The following is a 22,746-nucleotide window of genomic DNA, read 5'->3' as shown; positions in this document are numbered from 1 at the left end:
GATAGGGGCATGCCATGTGGACAGGCAGGGTGGAGGTGGCAGGGACAGGTTACAGTCATCTGACAATGCTAGGCAGGTGGGAGGGGAGTGGCAGCTCAACAGAACACTCAGAGTAGATAGGAGTGGCAGGTCCATGGAACATGGTGGGCAAAAAGGATGGAGCAGGGGTATGCACAAAGACATCGGAGGGCAGGGGGAAGGAGAATAGGGGCAGCAAGCTAAGCACAGAGGCTAAGCAGGAGGTCAATGATGGGCCATATAATTGGGCAATGGAGGGCAGGAGGAGTGGACTGGTACATCATGCTAAATGGAGGGCAGTGGCAGCACATCAGACCATGCATGGCAGGAGGGAGGAGGCTAGTCCATAGATTCAGACAACAGAGGAAAGGGAGGAGGTGGATGGGGCAGCAAGCTAACTGTTCAGAGAAGGTGGGTATTAGGAACTTTATTGTTTTTAAAATGTGTGTCTGTGCGAACTACTTAAAATATGAACAAGTATGCAGCATAATCTCACTTTTATTCAGGAAGAAGAGGACGGGCTCACTTGGCAGAAACACCCCCTGACCCTCCACCCACCATCGCAAAATGTAATGCCCGTGAAAAGGGTAGGTGGACGCAGTGGTATATAGAACATAGTCCTGAGAGCACGATTGAAAATGAAAACTAGATATAGTATATGGTATAAACTATGCACCAAAAAGTGTGATATAAGATGAACCGGGGCATAAAATATAATATGCAATACATTGTGCGCAATGACAGAGTCATTGGAGAGCGCGAGATAGTACAGGCACTAGCGCGTGCTATGCGATATGCGCCTTGGAGTGTAATATGCACAGGGCAGTGTTGTGTAACCTAACTAGTCTCTAAAGTTGTAATATAAAATATGTGCTGGGGAGTGTAACGTTGCATATGCACTGTGACAAAGATATGGATCCCAGATTGTAATATGTATGGCATAGCGCTGTGCGTTATAACATAGGCATCGAGGAAGGCACGTTAGATGGGGCAATATAACCCATGCAAAGGCAAGTGTGGCATGACATATTCACGGGGTGGTGTTACAGTTCACATGGGCTAAGGAGTGTCATAGCATACGCACTAGCTGGTAGAATACAACACAGAGGTGTGTGGCACTCGGCAGGCACTGGTGGGTATAACACAGCATTGGGCTCAGCCAGGAGCACGCTGTGACTCTCAAGTGAGGTTCGTCTCCTTTCCAGAGAGTAAAATAAAAAGTATTACACATCTGGCGGTAGGATTTGTTTTATTAACCGTGAGGGGGGTTTCTTGCATAGTTTGGGCGACTTTTTGTCGAATCCCCTTTGAATGGCTTGGTGTGCGTGTGTATTAAATGTGCCTGTCAATAGCTACCCATGTTTGTATAAATAAACGACAAGGGTGTCTACTTGGAGAGTACCCACCGGCGGTGGCGCTGGGATTAGGCACGGTAGGGCGTCAGACACGTCAGAGCTTCACTAGCGGTGTAAATACATTCCACGTGGATTCATTGTATGCATAGTCACCTTTTAATAAATATCACACAAATCGTCATGGTGATAGGTACATACGGTTTGTCCAGCATGTCCGAGGTGTTTCTATAAATATATATTTTTTTAAAATAATAAAAAACAAAGGCCGTCCCCGGGGATGGGGTCCCCGGGGCCATAAGTGGCCTGAGGAGGGGGGCAACGCAGCCCCCCTCCTAAAGAATGAAAAAAAAAAAAAAAGGCCATGACCCGGGGGTTGGGGTCCCCGGGGCCGATTAAGGCCTTGGGAGGGCCAAATTAATTTTTTTCAACAAAAAAAAATAGGGTGCAGGCCCTGGGGGATGGGGTCCCCAGGGCCAATAAATTAGAAAAAGAAGTGGGCCCACACAGCCCTCCTTCTTAAAAAAATTAAATAAATAAAAGACCAGCATCGCGCCAGAGGCCACGCTCCCTCCTTGCAGCACTCTGCAAACGTGCCCCCTGGCCAGTTGTAAGTTGTGGAATTAATTCCCCTTCAATATTGAGCGTCCCTGAGGGCCAACTAGCCCAACAGGTATCTCCAGTATGCGCCAGGGATCTGCGTTGCAGACAGATGTTCTGAGGCCACGCCCCTTTTTACACCTCTATGCAACGCAGCTCTGTGGCGCTTACTGGAGGTACCTAGTGGGCTAGTTTGACCCTAGGGACCCTTAGGATTCAAGGGGACTTAATCTCTCAACTTAGAACGGCCACAGGGCGCGTTTACACAGTGGGGAAGGGAGGGGAAGGGGCCTGAGGTGACGTGTGCAAACACGCCCTGTGGCGCGTTTTAAGTTGGGGAAATAATTCCCTTTCAATCCTGAGGGACCCTGGGGGCCAACTAACCCACCAGGTGCTTCTAGTAAGCGCCACTGCTCTGCGTTGCAGAGAGGTGGTGCAGGCCGTGCCCCTTTTTACACCTCTCTGCAATGGCGCTTACTGGACGTACCTAGTGGGCTATTTTGCCCCTAGGGACCCTCAGGATTCAAGGGGACTTAATCTCCCAATTTAAAAAACGGCCACAGGGCGTGTTTACACAGTGGGGAAACGAGGGGACGGGGCCTGAGGTGACGTGTGCAAACACGCCCTATGGCGCGTTTTAAATTGGGGAAATTATTCCCCGTCAATCCTGAGGGACCCTGGGGGCTAACTAGCCCACCAGGTGCTTCTAGTAAGCTCCACTGAGCTGCGTTGCAGAGAGGTGGTCCAGGCCGTGCCACTTTTTACACCTCTCTGCAACGCAGCTCTGTGGCGCTTACTGGAGGTACCTAGTGGGCTAGTTGGACCCTCAGGATTCAAATGAACTTAATCTCCCAACTAAAAACGGCCACAGGGCGTGTTTACACAGTGGTGAAGGGAGGGGACGGGGCCTGAGTTAACGTGTGCAAACACGCCCTGTGGCGCGTTTTAAGTTGGGGAAATAATTCCCCTTCAATCCTGAGGGACCCTGGGGGCCAACTAGCCCGCCAAGTGCTTCCAGTAAGCGCCACTGCGCTGCGTTGCAGAGAGGTGGTCTAGGCCGTGCCCCTTTTTACATCTCTCTGCAACGCAGCTCTGTGGCGCTTACTGGAGGTACCTAGTGGTCTAGTTGGACCCTAGGGACCCTCAGGATTCAAGGGGACTTAATCTCCCAACTTAAAACGGCCACAGGGCGTGTTTACACAGTGGGGAAGGGAGGGGACGGGGCCTGAGGTGACGTTCGCAAACACACCCTGTGGCGCGTTTTAAGAGGTAGTTTTAATCCCCTGCCTAATTATATACAAGGGGCTTACAGAGGAGGTCATGCTAATTACAGGGGGACCCCAACGCATAGTGTTCCCTAGTGTGTGTAGGTGTTTTCACTGTATTCTGAGTGTCTTTTAACATAGCACTGGCTCTAGGACTGGTTAGTCAGACTCAGTTACCACCAGTATCCGTCTGAAAAAGTTGAGGGTACAGGATGATTTTGCAACAGGGCTTCTTTCTGCACCTTATCCTTCTTCCTGCACTTTTCTTCGTCTTTGAGGACTTCTGTTGCTTCTTTCTGCATTTCTTTTTTTCTTTCTGTTCGTTTTTTCTTTTTTCTTCACATGTCCTATCTCTGTAGGCATAGTTAGTAATTAGCATTTAAAAAACCTTTGAAATTCACTGAAAAAACCATAGGTTTCAGGCACGTTATAGTTCGGAATTAGCATTTAAAAAACCTTAGAAATTCACTGAAAAAACCATAGGTTTCAGGGGCGTTATAGTTAGCTGGACTTTTCACTCGTACAAAACCATTGAAATTCCCCCGTTATAGTTAGTTCAGCTAACTATAACTCGCGCGCACGCAATGCACTGCTGATGACGTCACATATTACATCACTCATGACATGGTCAGTGACATCACTCATGACATCACTGATGACATCTCAAATGACATCACTGATGACATCATCCTTGTGATAGAGTGACAGACCTCCTCTCCCCCTAATATAACCTTTGATACACACACTCAAAAATAGAAACTAAAATTTTCAAAACAATGGACATACCAATACCAGTTACAACAATCTATTCAGTAATTCTAAGATCCACATACACATCCACTCATTCACCAACAGTCCTATACAGTCACTCATACATGTACTCACTCATCATATGTACTCATACACCTATACATCCTGTTACACAACGCCACTCATCCATAGAGTTACTCACACACATAGTCACTCATGCTAATAAAGAATCAAACATCCATTTACTTGCATATACAGTTATACACACACCACCACACTTACTTCTACAGAAACTTACACATACTTAGTCTTTTAAACAATCACTTATAGAAACACATACTTATTCATACAGGAACTCTTTCAATCTCTCACTCTCACATATACTCACTTATATACACCAATAGTCACATATACTAGTTTAAAACATATGTAGTTACTCATAAAGACACTATTGAGACAGTCATTCACTCACTAACACACCCATGCACACACTCATCCACGCATACAGTCCTGCACACATGCTGTCTTCAACACATACAAACAGTGAGTCACTCATTCATACACCTATGCACTACGTAATACCCCCCACTGAACCATACAGACACTCAGACACTCATACTGATACTCAAAAAAACAACTAATAACCTATATAGACACTCATGGAGCTACTCACCAACCCATGCAGCCACTTATACACAAAGTGAGAGACTGATACAGATATTTACATATTTAAACATTACTCACTAAGCCATGTATTCACTAAGATACACTTAATCAGTCAGTTATACAATCAGTTTTTCAAAAACAAATCATCCATTTGGACACTTATATACCCATTTATTCTTCCATCGACCTTGAGATATACATATATAAAACATATGTAATTTTCAGAAAAACACACACTGGATGATGTCATCAGTGATGTCATCAGTGATGTCAGTTGAGATGTCATGAGTGATGTCACTGACCATGTCATGAGTGATGTAATATGTGACGTCATCAGCAGTGCATTGCGGGCGCGCGAGTTATAGTTAGCTGAACTAACTATAATGGGGGAATTTCAATGGTTTTGTACGAGTGAAAAGTCCAGCTAACTATAACACCCCTGAAACCTATGGTTTTTTCAGTTAATATATATATATATATATATATATATATATATATATATATATATATATATATATATTAACTGAAAAAACCATAGATTTCAGGGGTGTTATATATATATATAGGTGAGTAAATTGGAGTGTGATTAATTATTTGCATGACTGATTAGGTGTGTGAGTACATCTATGGATGATTGGCGGTGTCTGAGTGTCTATATAGGTGTATAATTGCATATGATAGTCCTGTACTGTGAGTGAGTGTAATTATGTGTGACTGTACAGGTGGTTGATTGAAGATGTGTGTAGACTTAAGAGTCAATGAGTGGGTATGTCGTTATTGGTATTGGAGTATCTATGGTTTTGAGAATGGCCATCTGAAATTTTGAAGTGGTATATCAAAGGTTATATTAGGGTGTGAGAAGATGCACTAATTTATCACATGGATGACATCATCAGTGATGTCATCAGTGATGTCATTTGAGATGTCATCAGTGATGTCACTGACCATGTCATGAGTGATGTAATATGTGACGTCATCAGCAGTGCATTGCGGGGGCGCGAGTTATAGTTAGCTGAACTAACTATAACGGGGGAATTTCTAGGGTTTTGTACGAGGGAAATGTCCAGCTAACTATAACGCCCCTGAAACCTATGGTGTTTTCAGTGAATATATATAGACATACATATATAAACATATATATAATCTGCATATCTATATAAATGCAACTATAAATGCATGCATACATATACATATACATGTATGCATACATATGCATGTTATGTACATGAAAGCTTGAAAAACAGTAATACTAGCAAAGCTAAAAACCACCTAATTACAAACAGAATTGCTTTAACTTAAACGAGGGAGAGACCTATTGCATTTTTAATGCTTGTTTACTTGGTTCCATCGAGAAGGCATTCAGATGTATCACACATTTGCCATAAATTCTGAATGGTAGCACTCTAGTTGCTCATTAGATCACTGTAGTAAAGCTACTGCTCACCCGGGAAGTCTGCTGCTGGTATTCAAAGTGCATGTTTCAGTCTGCATGTCAGAATTCTTTAATAAAATAGAAGAGGATTTGAGAAGTCAAAATGTGCCCTAATTTTTCTTTCTGCAGCATTAATCATAATTTCTATGGCAAAATGAACCCCCTCATTTTGTTCCTTTGCAAATTAAATGTTTTAAGTGTTACCACTTTATTCCAATCAAGATGGGTTCAGGTGTGGCATACTTTTGTCATAAGTAAGACTTAGCGCTTTAGTTGTTATTTAGAACACTCTGGGACATTTTGTCACTGGGCTGTACTTGGGCTACATCTGGGTGATATTTGTGCTACATTTGGGCTCTTTTGTCTCTGGTGGCCATCTTGGGAGACTTATTTGTTATGAAGTTTCCTAATTTCCTCATTTACTACAGACGGTGATGGATCAAACCCAGATCTGTTGACTGGGTGTGAGTGTTTGATTGGTTCTGATGCTCCGTCCATCACCACCCCCTTTTGTACCGCTTTGTTCGCCATAAGTTGGCAGGGTATGCTCAGACGTGAGTCCCTTGCTCACTTTGCCACTGGATTCAAGCAAGCCTGGCTGAAGACGGCTGAAATGCCAGAAACCGGTCCTAGGAAGCTTGTTTCCGGTCCAGGGAAGACATGGCTTGGCAGTTCGGGCTGGACTGTTCCCATGAGGCACAGGGTCAGACTGATTTGCATATGGCCATGTCTGAACTGGGGTGGCAGAGTGGGCTAAAGAATGGTGGTGGATTAAACCCAGATCAGTTGACTGGGGGTGAGTGCTTGCAATGTTCAACACTCCGTCCATCATTTCCTTTGGTATATATATATGTATCCAGTTATAAGTATACTTCTTTCACGAAATATATATGTATATATAACCTTGGGGTTTCAACATTTGGTTGCCTGTCTCCAGTGGCCAGATGGATGCAGATGAGCTGTCTAAAGATTAACTCTGACAAACTTGAGTTACTATTCTTCAGCACCGCCTCTCCATTGGACCTACAGGACTGGGGCCATCAGATCTGAGGAAGCAACAGTTCGATCCACTTTGGTGAAAAACCTGGGGATACAATTTGATCAGGAGTTCTCCTTCAAACCCTAAATCCAGGCCATCACAACCTCTTGTTTCACCTTGTTAAACTCCCTAAAAAAGACCTTAATAATTTTGCCAGTCGATAGGCGGAAAACAATTGTGCATGCTCTGGTGACCTCTAGATTTGTTTAAGCCAAATCTCTATATTTAAGGGTCCAAGCTGGGTCTCATTAACAAATGACAGAAGTGCTGCTTTGTGACTGATTCATTATCGCCCCAGTTTGAAGTCCATCACCCCTATCTGATGCAACTTCACTGGCTGCCAGTAATCAAAAAGATCAATTCCAAGGTCTTACTGATTACGTTTAGAGCAATACATAAAAGGGACTCTCAATCTCTGTAGTAGGTTTAAAGAATATGTAGCCGCCACAGCGTTGCGATGTACAAATCAGGGACTGCTATGTATTCCCAGAGCCCACAATGCCAGGAGGTGTGGACGCCCCTTCTCTCTGTTGGCAACAAATCTATGGAATGAGCTCCCATTGGATCTGAGAAATACCAACTCTGAAGACCTGCTTCAAAAAAGATCAAAAACCTTTCTCTTGAGGTAGGTGCTGGTTTACGCCGTTGACATTTGCTGGTTAGCGTCGGGACGCCTCTTTGGAAGCATCTGTCCCACTGCACAAATAGCAATTCATTTATTCAGCCCAGCAAAAGTCAGGAGAGTGTCATACATCGTTTAAGGCAAGGATAAAGTCAACAAGCGTTTAGGGAGTTAGCTGATTTGTAGATTATGACTGCTTCATGATGTAGTGTTCTTTAAAATAAATTGGAGCATGTTTGGGCTGTATTATCGATACACATATGTAGTTCCAGATCCTGAATGTATCGATTGAAAAGGTCAGTTCCTTTGTTTTTTATTCATTACACTTTTTGTCTCTGGTCCTGGCTAGAGGTGTCTGCGGCTTTTACCATTAAAAGGGCCGGTAATATTGATCTGGGCTGTGTATCCCAAAGAATCCACATGAAAATTCACACAGGAAGTCCACACTTGAAAATCCACACCGGTCAAGGTTCAAGTACAAATGATGAAGGTGAATTTAAAACTTCGAACTCATTACAGAAGGTAAAAGGCAATAGTTAGTCAATTCAAAATACTTAAAAATACAAATAAATGTGAACCAGCATAGGCAGTGTAAGCTGAGCCCTATCCTAGTTTCTAGCCAGAACCATATGTGGTCTAGCACAAGGCAAGTAATAAATCAAAGAGCAAGTATTCTTAGGTACTGATCAGTTTAAAGGCAGTAGAGAAACAATGAAAATATTCTAAGTTCATAGTCAAACAATAGATTGGTATGAATTCTGCCTTCAAGAGGAGCAAGGGAAAGACATGACTCATTTCCTAAAACAGTTTTATAGCATTTTAGCAGCAGAGTTTCACGCCCAAACCATGATGTGAAGTGACACCACGGGCTGTACATTTAGCAGTGCAACAATAAAAGCCAATCACTTAGAAGAAACTCTATGTAAAGCAAGTTCCTTCTAAAGCCCTCCCAAACTTAAAACCAGTCCTACATACAAGTGGAAATGACACTGCATTAGTAAACATTAGCTGCTTGAAAACATGCTCGCTGTTCTCAAATGTCAGAAGCCACTCTGTGTGCATTGCCCTGATTCTTATTGTGAAGTCCTTGATCTAGTCGCCATCTGCAAAACATGTGTATTGCAAGGACATTCGTCCCTGTTGGCCCTTTTTACAGAAATCTGGGTCTCCACTTCTTCTTCGCATGTGCCAGAATCACTCTCAATATATCCTTCCAAAGTGGATTTTGTATAGTAAGCTTTTGCTGAAGAAGCCTTGTTTAACAACCGCAGCCCTGACAACTATCGACCTATTGCAAACAGGCATGCCATGGCCAGGCTAATGGAAAGTGCCGCTTGCCTACAGCCCACTAAGTTCTTAAAGTATAATAACTTTCTTGGTGTCTCTCAACTTGGTTGCTGTCATTGTCACAAGAATGAATCCTCTCTATCCTCTTCCTTGGATGATCTCAAAATACAAGCAGATGGAAATGGTGCTGCTATACTAATCCTGCTAGACTGCTTATCGTCATTTGGTATGTTGTCCTACGCTCCTCTTTTGCCTCTCTCACATGGGAATTGAAAATAGGTCTTTGATTAGGAGTGACACTTTTTTCATCTTTTGTCCAAAATCTGGTGTTCGAGGCATATGAGCTGCAGATTACACACTGTGCATAGATCGCCATCTGGTGTTGGGCCTGGATGTTGCAGTTGTTTTTCTCTTGGAAAGTCTTTGGAAGTCACGAGGTATGTGACTCCTCCTTTGGATCATATTGCGCATGGGCTTCGGCTCCATCCTCAGATTGTTTTTTTCCACCATCGGGCTCGGATGTGTTCTTCGCGCTCCATTTCCAGTTTTCCTGTTCGACGCGCAATCCTCCCCCCTTCGACGGTATTGTCTCGATCGCGTTCTCCACACTCGACGCGACTCTCAACAATCAAAGTCTTCGATTCCGGTAGTCGACGAAGGCCTGCGGGCCTACCTGGGCTCCTGTCCTGGCTGATGGAAAGGACGCCATTTAAAAAGTGTCCTCGATGTGGGTCGAAGTTTCCCCACACCGATCTCCATGAGGTATGCAACCTCTGCCTCTCTCCAGAACACGAGGCAAGGGACTGTCCAGCTTGCGCCTCCTTCCGATCGAAGAAGACGATCCGGGTCCGACGAGCAAGGAGAACAATGGCTCACTCGTCGACTTCGATCCCTGACGACATCTTCGAAGAAGGCATCGATGTTCTGGAACAACAGCACACCGAAGAGGGCCTCGTCAGCGCCTCCGAAGCTGACGACTCCGACGCCGAGGACATCACTCCGGCACAGAGGGGCGTGAGTACAGACGTCGACCCTGACCCCAAACCCCCCTCCACGCCATTGAAAAAGACTTCGGTCATGCCTTCGCTTTCGGGCCTAGGTATGCACCAAAAGACTGCTTCTCATACCTCGCTTCCGGGCCCAGTTAAGAAGCCCATCAAGCCTTCAGGCAGCTCGGGCTCGAGCCAGCCTACCCTCGGTGCCGAAAATATCCCATCGACACCGGCACCGAAAAAGAAAATACCCCTTTCCTCGCCAGCGCCGAGCTTGACACCGAAGCATTCAACGCCGAAGACTGGCACCGGCTCCTCGGCACCGATAACATCCTCGGAGCCGAGCAAGAAACCAAAAAGCCTCGACTCCCAAACCTCGAAGCCGAAACCCACCTCGGAACCGAGGAAATCAAAGGACACTTCTAAACCCCACAGTTCCAAACCAAAAACCAGTGCCGAATCGACGCATAAAAAACCCACGGCTCCGACACCATCGGCACCGAAGGGTCTGCCCCTTACAGAGAAACTGTTCGACCCGATCCTTACCAAAAACCCTCATAAAGGATCCAAAGACTTGGCATTTAACGCTTAGCACCAGAAAAAGATCACTGGACAAGCCTGCACCAGCTCCACCACCAAAAAGGAGAGACTTTGCCACCTCCCCTTTGAGGATTCCTTCACCTCCTCCTCCTCCTCCACCTCCTCCTCCTCCTCCTCCACCTCCTCCTCCTCCTCCTCCTCCTTCTCCTCCCCCACCCCATCATTCTCCCACACCATCTCCAGATGAGGATGATGATGATGACATCTACGACACAGGGGGGGGGGGGGTGTGGCTAACTGCCGGCAATGGCGGCCGCGACCCAGTAGAGCTCCGGACCCTCCCCGGGGGAATCGGCACTTCTGGGCTGCTTTCACGGCTATATCGGATGGGGGCTTGCGGAAGCGGAAGTCCCTCGACCCCGGTGGCGGACTTACCGAGGCGCAGATTGCCGGAGAGTGGCGGAGCGACTGATGCGTGATCGGGCCTGCCTGCCCTGTGACGCGACGGGAAACCGGGAGCTGGAGTGCGACGCGAGCCGCCGGACGAGATCGATGCATCAGACCGCGATGGGGCTTGAGATGGCGGCCCCCCCCTCCATGAGCCTGCGCGCTGACCCGACCAGAGAGACCCGGAGCAGCACCTGAGGATCTGGGCGGCCTGCTGGACTTCGGAGGGCTCCGGGGGGGAACGAGTTGCTGCCGGTGAGCGGTTGGGGGGCAGCCCAGGAGTGGAGACGGGCCGCGGAGGCGTGTGCGGAGGCCAACTGCAGCGGGCTGCGGAGCCACTCGGCCCTGCCGCGTTGCGGACGCACCCCCCCCTCCCTCCCCAGTGACTGGGACAATTGAGGTCTTTTCCTGCCACCGGCCCCAAAGACAGAGCCGAGTCGGAGGAGAAAGTCGAGGAGAGACGGACGAGCCCGCCTCACTAGATAGCGCTGCAGAAAGGACCTGAGCCCGGCGGTGGGTTGGGGGCCAGATACCCCCCCTCCCCCCCCTGTGCGGGAGCGAGGAGCTGGCGGCGGGCAGCCGGGGGGCAAGACACAAGAGACGGCGAGACACTGGGGAGCGGCTGGAAGCCGAGTGAGATGAGGTGGGCGGCCTTCTGAACTGCGAACCCCCTTACCCCCGGAGCTACGACTGGAGGCTGAGACTAGAGGGCCCTGGGGTGCTGTCTGGCCACCGGGCCCCCTCCCCCTCTTGGGACCAAAACTGAAGGAGCCCTCTTTCAAGGAGTATAGCAGACTGAGGGACAATTACTGAGGCCCGGGGAGCCACTTGGAGACCACAGTTGGAGGTACAAGGTGGCCGTGGGAGAACCTGTCGGGGAGGGGAAGAAGAGTGAGGGAGGAGCCGGCTGGCCCTGAAAGCCGCTGAGCAGTGTCTCCCTACTGAGGGAGCCGACGCGTGCCCTGCCTGGCGGGGGCCCGGAACGCACTGGTGGTGGAGCCGGCCCCCCCCCCTACTGAAATACACTTAAGGAGCAAGGTCGGGCAGCGTTGGCCCTGGGGGCGGGAGTGTATCCCCATAGGATCACTTACAAGGACGCTCCGCTGGGACGCTGGCGACGTGGGACCATGGGGAGGATCAAGACTAAGGAGGGACAGAAGAGTACTGACCCCCCCCACAGTGTCGGACCGGGCCGGTGGCCCCCCCTTGCAGGGGACATCCATGGCGGCTGCTGTGCAGGGCCCGGCGGATAAACTGGACCTCATCCTGCAGGAGATACGGGACTCAAGGGCCGCGATGGAGCTGCAGATGGGTACGCTGACATTGCTAAAGGCGGATCATGCCAAGTTGGCTGATACAGTCAAAGACCACGGCCAATCTCTTGCGGATCTCGCTCCTGCGGTGGCCGACCACTCCTCCTCCTTACAGCGGCTTCAGGGACAGGTTGCCTCGCTCCTGGATCGAGTGGAGGACGCGGAAGGCAGGAACCGGCGCAACAACATCCGCGTCATAGGACTGCCGGAACGTTGCGGAGGGAATAGGGCGGCTGACTTCATGGAAACGTGGTTCCGGGAACATGTGGCCCAGGAGGGTCTTTCTCCCTACTTCTGCGTCGAAAGGGCGCACAGAATACCAACGGGACCACCGAGACCTCGGGCGCCGCCCCGCCCTCTCATTGTCAAAATACTTAATTATAGAGACCGCGACATGCTCCTTCAGAAGGCTAGGGAACGGACACCGATACAGCATGAAAACCACTGTGTCTCACTATACCCGGACTATACAGCAATGGTACAGAGACAGAGGTCGTCCTATCAGGCAGTAAAGAAAAAGTTAAAGACTGCCCAACTTAAATATGCACTCCTATACCCGGCACGCCTGAAGGTGATACACGACAAAAAGACCCATTTCTTCGAGAGCCCAGCGGATGTGGAGGAGTGGCTGGAGGTCATGGGCATAGGTCCTAGCCAGGTTGCTGGCCCGGAGAGCTCCTCGCAGGACTCGGAAAAACCCCGGCAGCGACCCTCCGGAGGCTTGCAGGGCGCTAGCAGAGGCAAAGGCGGAGCAGGACCCTCGCGGGAACAGCAGCGAAGAGACCAGAGGGGAGCGCTGACGGTGGCCGGCTCCTTCTGCGCCGATTCGAACAAGGCAGCCACGGACTCGGAGGATGGCACGGTTCACTCAGACTCTGACCATAGTATCGTCCTCTTCCCTACCATCACGCCGAGAGCGGCAGACGACCTGATGGATGAATAAGGAGTGAAGTTGGGACACTGACATTTGAGACTCCTACTAGTGCCTTTAATGTGCGGTGAGCGCACACCCGGCAATTGCAAAAGTGATGTATCCTTCACATAGTGATAGTTCACTGAGTGGTTTGGTGCGAGGATGGAGCTGGTGAGGGTGGGGCGCATTGCGGGCCACGGGCTCTGCCACCATATCCATTTAGATGTGTGCTATCTTGCGCGTGGGACGCTCACAGGGGGTCTATGTGATTTACATTGAGATTCTAACTATGCTGATGTTAGCGCCCCACCTACCCTGCAATACACTTTCCACCCCCCCCCGGGAGGCAGGGTACCGTTGAGCCGCTGGGTCTTGGGCCATTTGAAGAATGATGCTTCGATATAGATTTGGCTACCTCCTCCATGGCGTATGCACTGTTAACTGTTATGTACCATTTGTGCAATATTGTTGGGCCCAACGCGGTTTAGGCGTTATGCCAAGTTCTGTTCAAATAGTTGGGGAAAAGGGTCTCCTGGTCAGTACTGCCTCACTGGGGCCGCACGGAGGTGCGCCCCGTCACAACATGAGATCATGCTGGGGACTGCTGCCGTAATAGGGTTGTACAATCTGCTTACATGGAACGTGAGGGGCCTGGGGGCAATACAGAAAAGACATTGCATACACGCATTCCTCCTTAGACGTAAGACACAAATAGCATTCCTTCAAGAGACTCACCTCACTGACTCCGAAACGCAGAAAATGAGGAAAAAATGGAGAGGGACCCTATATTCCACAGATTATTCTGCTTTTGCTAGAGGGGCGACTATCTGGGTACGTCATGGGGTCCCCTTTGTCCCGCTGGAACGCAAGGTAGACGATCAGGGACGGTACATACTGGTGAAGGGAACACTTGATGGGTCCCTGGTGGTTCTATGCCCCTCATTTTGATCAAGCCTGCTTTCTAGGCAGGCTGAGTGGAGCATTAGCTGACTGGGCCGGAATGCCATGGGTGCTGGGAGGGGATTGGAACGCGGTGCTAGATATTGGCCTGGATAGATCACAACCCCCCCACATGGTACGACCGCAGGTAAGATCGCGGACCAGTTCACCACATGGGCGAGTGAATGGACACTCTCGGATCCGTGGCGTTGTCTTTACCCTACACATAAGGAATACTCCTTTTACTCCCCGGTGCATGGCCTACACACCAGATTAGACAGGTTCCTTTGCTCCAGTTCACTTATCGTGAAAATACATAGTCCCTCATACTTAGCCAAGACCTTCTCCGACCATAGCCCCTTGGAGCTCACACTTCAATGGGGCGTGGTGCCTACCCCGGTGCCTACCTGGAAGCTACACCCGTACCTGCTAGAAGACGCCCCATTCCACGCGACACTCTCCGACACTATTACTAATTACCTAGCGGATAACTGGAATACTGCGACATCGCGCCTGATTGAATGGGATGCCCTGAAGGTAGTGATCAGAGGGGCAACGATAGGACAGTTGGTGGGGTCCCGCCAGGAGACACACCAGAGGCTGAGAGATATCAAGAGTAGACTACACGCCCTGGAGAGGGAAGTGATAGCAGACCCTACGAAGCGTGAGCGGCTGCAATCCACTCACATAGACCATGCGGAAACCCTGGAGACGCTGAGAATAATAGACCACAAAGCATACCTGCAGCATAGGCACGTGGAGGCGGACAGAGCGAGTACCCTGCTTGCCCGCATGACTAGAGACAGACCCGACCAGCCAATCATATCTAGCATCCGTACTACGTCGGGCCAAGTAGCCCACACACAGCTGGAAATAAATACCGCCTTCCGGGATTACTTGGGAATACTATATGCACCACCCCCTTGGTGGACGGCTCTTCTATTGCCGACTTCTTCCAGGACCTCCCCTTCCCGACTCTTTAGGAGGAAGTACAGAAAAACATAGACGGACCAATTACCCAACAGGAGATTAGGGCCGTGATTAAAGGTTTAAATCGTAATAAAACACCGGGTCTGGACGGACTCCCGGTAGAGTTTTATCTTACTTACGCGGAGTCCTTGGTGCCTACTCTGGAGACCGTCTATAGGACGGCCATGGAGACGGGACGCTTACCAGCTTCCACGATGCAGGCACTGGTTATGTCTATACCCAAGCCGGGGAGAGATGGGCTGGACATGTCAAATTATAGACCTCTCTCTATGCTGGCTACTGAATAAAAAATACTGAGTAAGGCCCTCGCCAACCGCATTCAACCGTACCTCCCGGCACTTATACACAAAGATCAGTGCGGTTTTCTTCCAAACCGCAGCACCTCACTTAATACTAGACGGCTGCACGCGATAATGGTAGCTACCCCAAGGACTCACCATCAGGCCGGATGTATTGCACTGGACCTTAGGCAGGCGTTTGATTCACTATTGTGGGATTTTATGTTTGCGACGCTACGACGCTTTGGGTTCCCGGACACGTATTTAAAATGGGTCCGCTTATTATATACGTCCCCGACGGCCCGGGCCGGCACGGGCTGCTATATCTCTGATGCATATAGCATCCATCGGGGCACAAGGCAGGGATGCCCATTGTCTCCACTGCTGTTCGTGTTGGCATTAGAACCACTAGCCCTGGCTCTTCGAAGATCAGCGGCCCAACTTGGTATCTGCATCGACGGCGTGTATCATTTACTGTCTATTTATGCAGACGACATGCTCTTATACCTACGGGACCTTACAGCTGACGCGGCCCCCCTCCCGGATATATTTGCGGTGTTCGAGCGCCTATCAGGTCTGGCTATAAACCCCGACAAATCGACCTGTTACTTCTTTCAAGAAACAGCACACATTACTCGTTTGCAATTTGGCACCTACTCTTTCACAGTGGCCCCCACTAGCTTTAAATACCTCAGTATACAGGTATTCCGAACGCAGGAGGACCAGATCGACGGCAATATCCAAAGGGCAATAACGGGGCTCTGGGCCAGCGTGAGCTTCTGGTCCTCCTTGCCCCTTTCCGTCATGGGACGGATCACCATAGCTAAGATGGTGATGCTGCCTCGTTTGCTTTGCTACTTTGTGAACTTACCGGTGCATATCCCACAATCCATTTTTAACACGCTGGACAGCCTGTTACTAACTCTTATCTGGGGCGTGGGTCGGAGACGGATAAGTCTCCGGAAGCTTCAGCTGGAGACGCAGAGTGGTGGCCTGGGGGTCCCTGACTTCATAGGATACTACTATGCCAGCCAACTCCAGTGGCTGTCCTACTGGACTGCGGGGAGGAATCTTGGCGAGATTGGGTTCACACCGCAGAGGCTGAATAGAGGGGAATTACACACCCTATTATCGCCGAGGGCTTGGGTTCCTCCTGGCTGCCCCCCCCTACTGCGGACTGCCCTGATGTGCTGGAAGAAGGCACTGGCATACACGTCGGTGGCTACCCCGTATGCTGGGAATATACCCTTATTAGGCCTGCCTACAACACAGGGGAGACTAGACTCCAGGACTGGGCGGACAGCGGGATAAATGAGGTGGGGGCCTTTTTCGGGGATGGCACATTGATGCACTATGACACCTTTCTGCGGGCCACGGGGGCGCTGCCACGCCTCTACCTCTTACATGTCGCTACCACACACTACATTAGAGCCACTTGGGCCCCACAGAGGATTGAACCCCCACAGCACACCCTAGTACACCTCCTATACTACATGGGACCTGGGAGACATTTGGTGCGTTGGTTATATACTGGAGTACGAGCGCACGCAGCAATAGATCTTACCCCCCTTAGAGAGCAATGGACGACGGACTCCGGGGTGGAAATCACAGGCCATGCATGGAAATGCATTCTGGAGCATCCTAAAAAAGTATCGCACAATGCACGGCTTAAATTCATACAGACGATGGTGCTGCACAGATCGTACCTTACGCCGAAGCGGCTCCATCGTATGTTCCCAGACTCCCCCCATAGCTTCCCCCAGATGCAGAGAGGATGAGGCAGGATTTATCCACATGCTATGGTCCTGTCCTCGACTGAGGGAATACTGGGAGGGAGTACGACATTCCTTAGCTACAGCGACACACCTACCAGTCCCAGACAACGCCCTGAATTGCCTGGTGGGCCTACGAAAATGCTCCAAAGAGCAGAGGGCGTGGCTCAGATTTGTGGATCTTGCCCTCATCTTAGCAATTAGAGTGATCACTATGAGGTGGAAATCTCCCAGAGGTCCGGCGGTCACGGTGTGGCAAGCTGACGTGCTCCAATGGGGTAGGGCGGAGCGGGCGGCCCTCAGGAGGGAAGAGGAGAGAGGGCTGAGGAAGCGACACATCTCCCTAGATTGGGAGGCCACGCTGATTGCACTGGAAGCACTGGACCTGACCCCCACACCAGACACCACGACAACCTAAAACACAGAGTGTGGGTCCATTCGGGCTGGTACGGCTCGAGGACTAGAGAGGCTACGAATCTGACCAGTATGTGGTAACCCCGGAGCAGACGCTCCAATAGTGATCGCCTGCTACCACGGACGTAGTGGCAGCTCGACTGACCAGGAGAGGGTTAGGGTGGGATAGGAGGAAGGGAGGGGGGATTAGTTGGGGGTTGAATTTAATCAATATACTCTTTCAAATTAATAACGCACTCTGCAGGACTCCTCTCTAATGCAACATGGGGAAACCAGAATGGCATACATGTCTGGGGACGTAAATGATACCTGATGGGAGAAAACCAAAAGACTGTATTTGCATGTCTATATTTTGAAAAGAACATGATTTATAGCAGTCACCAATAAAGTGTGTTAAAAAAAAAAATCTACGATACAGGGGAAGGGGCGGACAACCAACCAACAGGGGACCCTACTCCTACAGGCTCCCCAGGCCCATGGGACGACTACAACATCCCAGACGTCCCTAACGTCCCGCAGGATGATCTTTACTCTTCTAGACCCTCCCCCCCAGAGGACACGATGGGCTTTAACCAGCTATTCCATAGGGCTGCCCACTACCACGGGGTTGATCTCCACACAGACCCCGTAGAGGATGATTTCCTCTTAGATACATTCGACACTGTACAGAGGTCCACCTCAATCCTGCCCATGCTTAAGGGGGTTATTAAGCACGCACCAGAGGTCTTTAAAGACCCGGTTAGGGCCAGGGTCATTAACCCTCGCATTGAGAAAAAATATAAGGCCGCCCCAACAGATCCAACCTACATTAAAGGCCCCGCACCACTAGACTCCCTGGTAGTCTCCAGTGCGAGGAAACGTGCCAATTCCCAGGCATCAGGTGAGGCTCCACCGCCAGATAAGGAGTCTAAACTCCTAGACGCCTCTGGCAAGCGGACAGCGTCCCAAGCGGCCAACATATGGCTCATTGCTAACACCCAAGCTATCCTAGCCAGATATGACAGGGCACATTATGATGAGCTGGAGTCAATAATGCAACATCTCCCTGACAAATATAAACATAGGGACACCAAACTAATTCAGGAGGGTAAAACTATCACTAATACCTCCATCCGTTGTGCCCTCGATGCAGCTGACACCGCCTCCAGGGCAATAAATACTAGCGTCCTTCTGCGTAGGCATGCCTGGCTACGCATTTCAGGGTTCAAACCTGAGGTTCACAGTTCCATCCTCAACCACCCCTTTGATGAGAAACACCTGTTTGGCCCTAATGTCGATGTAGCCCTAAAAAAAATGAAAAAGGACACAGACACGGCAAAATCTATGGGAGCCTTGCAGTCGCAAGCTCCCAGGCGCTCCTTTCGCCGTTCCTCCTTTAGAAGCACCACCAGAGGCTACTCCTCCGACAGTGCCTCCACTTCCTACAAGGCCCCTACCCAACCCACCTTCACTAGGGGTTACCAAAGAGGCAGTTACAGGGGTAACAATAACAAATGCAGAGGCAAAACTAACACCTCCCGTTCTGCCTCCACCCCCACCCAGTGACTTCCCTCCACTCCCCCCAGACTATTCCACTCCAGTCGGGGGCAGACTCCACAATTTCCTTCCTGTCTGGGCTACCATCACCTCAGACAGATGGGTGCAACAGATAATTCAATCAGGCTACTGTCTAGAACTAACATTTACCCCCCAACCATTCCACCCAAACAGCGCCCAATGTCACAGGAACATTTGTGACTTTTAAAGCAGGAGGTGATCTCCCTCCTACAAAAAAATGCAATAGAACCTGTTCCTACCCATCAACAAAATAAAGGAGTTTACTCCCTATATTTTCTCATACCAAAAAAGGACGGCTCTCTAAGACCCATTCTGGACCTCAGACCCCTAAACCAATACATACACTCAGACCACTTTCACATGGTCACACTCCAGCAGGTGCTTCCTCTACTCTCCCAGGACGACTTCCTGACCACCATAGACCTCAAGGACGCCTATTTCCACATTCCCGTTCACAACGCTCACAGGAAGTTTCTCAGATTCGTAGTGGACGGGCAGCACCACCAATTCAAAGTACTCCCCTTCGGACTCACCACAGCGCCACAAGTGTTTACCAAGTGCCTACCGGTAGTGGCAGCACACCTGAGAAGACAACACATCCACGTCTTCCCATACCTAGACGACTGGCTCATAAAAGCCAGCTCATACAACCAGTGTGTACAACACACTCACGCCACTATCCAACTACTTCACCACCTGGGCTTCACAGTAAACTACGCCAAGTCCCATCTGCATCCGTCCCACGTACAACAATACCTTGGTGCCACCATAAACACCTCAAAAGCGTTAGCCTACCTCAGTCCCGCCAGGATAGCAAACATACAGGCTCTTCGCGCCAAATTTCAACCACAACACTCTCTACCAGCCCGAGTGTTTATGCAACTTATAGGGATGATGGCCTCTTGCATATTCATAGTACCTCATGCAAGACTCCAGATGCGTCCTCTCCAAGAGAGCTTAGCACGCCAATGGAACCAGGCTCAGGATCAATGATCAGATCTGGTGTTGGTAGACGGTCGTGCCCATCACTCTCTGCAGTGGTGGACCACCAAAAACCTTTCCAAAGGGCGACCGTTCCTAGAGCCGGTTCCTCAAATACTTCTAACTGCGGACGCATCGCTCTCCTGCTGGGGAGCTCACCTACTACATCACACCATGCAGGGTAGGTGGACAACTCAACAAAAGTTACTCCACATCAATCATCTGGAGTTACTGGCCATATTCGTAGCCCTAAACGCCTTTCAAACACACGTCTCAGACAAGGCTGTCTTAGTCCTCACAGACAACATGAGACGCATCGCCTTGTGAGCCACAGACTACGGGGACTTCAAGCCCCAGGAGACTTTGCTGCTTGCGCCCGGAGGCGCTGACGCCGTTGCCAAGTGCCCAGGGGGGCATATTTAACAACTCGCGGCTCCCGCTTCGCGGGAGCCGCATCGCCTTGTGAGCCACAGACTACGGGGACTTCTAGCCCCAGGAGACTTTGCTGACTGCGCCCGGAGGCGCTGACGCCGTTGCCAAGCGCCCAAGGGGCATATTTAACCACTTGCCTTGTGAGCCACAGACTACGGGGACTTCATGCCCCAGGAGACTTTGCTGCCTGCGCCCGGAGGCGCTGACGCCGTTGCCAAGCGCCCAGGGGGACATATTTAACCACTCGCGGAACGCGCGCAGGCGCGCACCGGGCAAAGCCTGGGCAAAGGGCTGCGTCCGTCCGCGACCGGCTGAGACCGGACCGGGCCATCCCTCTTTCGCCAAGACACCAGTATGGGTAAGAGAAAAGACCTATGTTCCGCCGTTTCCACCAAATCTAAGACAAAGATACCACGCAACTGTGCCTCTATTGTTTCTTATTTGACAACAGCTATGGGGGCCATTACTAACGAGATCCAGGATGTGGAGGCTCAGTTGGGGTTGGGGACTGATGGAACAGTTGAAATTGTCACCGAGGGTGCTACAGGTCCAGATCCCGACCTAAGCCAAATAATAGATGTGACTGTAAACAATACCACTAGAGACAATGACATTGCTTCTATATCTTGCCCCAAAGGTCAATTAGAGAATAAGGGGAGCACGGAATTGTTAAGAGACGGGGCTGTAGCCTCTGCAAAAAAAGGGAGATAAAAATGTTTAAAAACAGGCCCCGCCACAAAGAAGTCATTAACACGGAAGGGGTGTGCTGATCAACGGCCCACAGAGATACTGATTTTCCCTAATTTGGTTAATGCGGATTTGGACCCGGTTTCTCACACATTGACACGCTCATTGGATCACTAAAAGAGGACTTATTTAAGTGTGTTAAATCTGGTTTAGATCGTTTGATGGACAGGCTAACTAAAATAGAGTCCAAACTTGATGACCTCAGTGTGGGAGGGAGTCAGGCTCATAAAATAAATGTCGTGGGAAATAAAACAGGTATAGCCGAGGATGCCAGGAGTCTATTAACATCTCGCATCACGATCCCTGATGATGATAGGATACCGACACCGACACCCTTGGGACCTTTCACTAGAAATGACGCATGTAGTGGCCAAATGGGCGTTATCGCTAAAGGAGCTGTGATTTCCACCAAGCTGAAGCGCAATATACTACCTTTTATAGGGTTAAATTTATCATCATCAGGAGCATCCGCTAAACAAGCAGTGCTGAATCTGCCACCGGAGGCTTCTCCCATAGTGGCGGTCTTAGTAGGGGTACCGCCCCTTAAAAGTAATAGCACTGAGACAACTGAGGAGCTCATTCACAAAGTCATGTTCTGGTGCAGTAGGGCTTCTGAGGGGGGTTTAAGAGCATCTACACACATTATAATGGCAAGGCGGGTAGGCTGGGTGGGAAATGGCCCTAAAACGGAAGATGGCGACTGCATAGTGATCAATTTTGATCGGATAGATGTGGCAGGGTGGCTCCTTGACGGGAGCTTTAATAAGGCCAGAGCAGGGATCACAGCTTTACCCCTGGGTTTCTTTTATCCACCCGAAATGGGCACAAGGGGTAGAGATAGCAGGGGGCCACTAAGATATACGGTAGGAAGAGGGTTTTGTGGATCTACTTCCCAAACTATGTATAATGCTACTCAGTTCCCCAGGGCAAATATTGTGGATCAAACTCGAGGCCACTTAAAAGGGAATACCACTGCAGACAACAGAACTATAGAGAGTAGGATTGTGACATCAAATAGATTTGCCTCATTAAGCCAGCTGGATAACAATGACTGACTAGACCCCTGTTTCGAAGGGCATAACGGGGCTGGAGTCAATAACATGATTTGTCTGAGTGAACCTACCCAGGGGGCAAAGAGCTACTTAGGACAGTGTACAAAGATTTTAAGCTGGAATATAGCAGGACTTAAAAATAAGTCAGATGACACCAGGTGGAAAGAATTCCTAAGCGAGTTTGACATGATTGGGTTACAAGAAACTTGGGACACTGAGAACAACTTCTGGATGGATGGTTATACCATCTATACGGAACCAGCTAAACCCTCTGTAACAGGCAGGGCAAAGGGTGGTCTTTTGACCTTGATTTCTCTAAAAGTTGCAGGTAACCACTGTAAATTGGAC

Source organism: Triturus cristatus, chromosome 1_2 (assembly GCF_964204655.1).
Source record: "Triturus cristatus chromosome 1_2, aTriCri1.1, whole genome shotgun sequence".
Lineage (NCBI taxonomy): Eukaryota > Metazoa > Chordata > Amphibia > Caudata > Salamandridae > Triturus > Triturus cristatus.
This window is presented reverse-complemented; position numbering follows the sequence as displayed.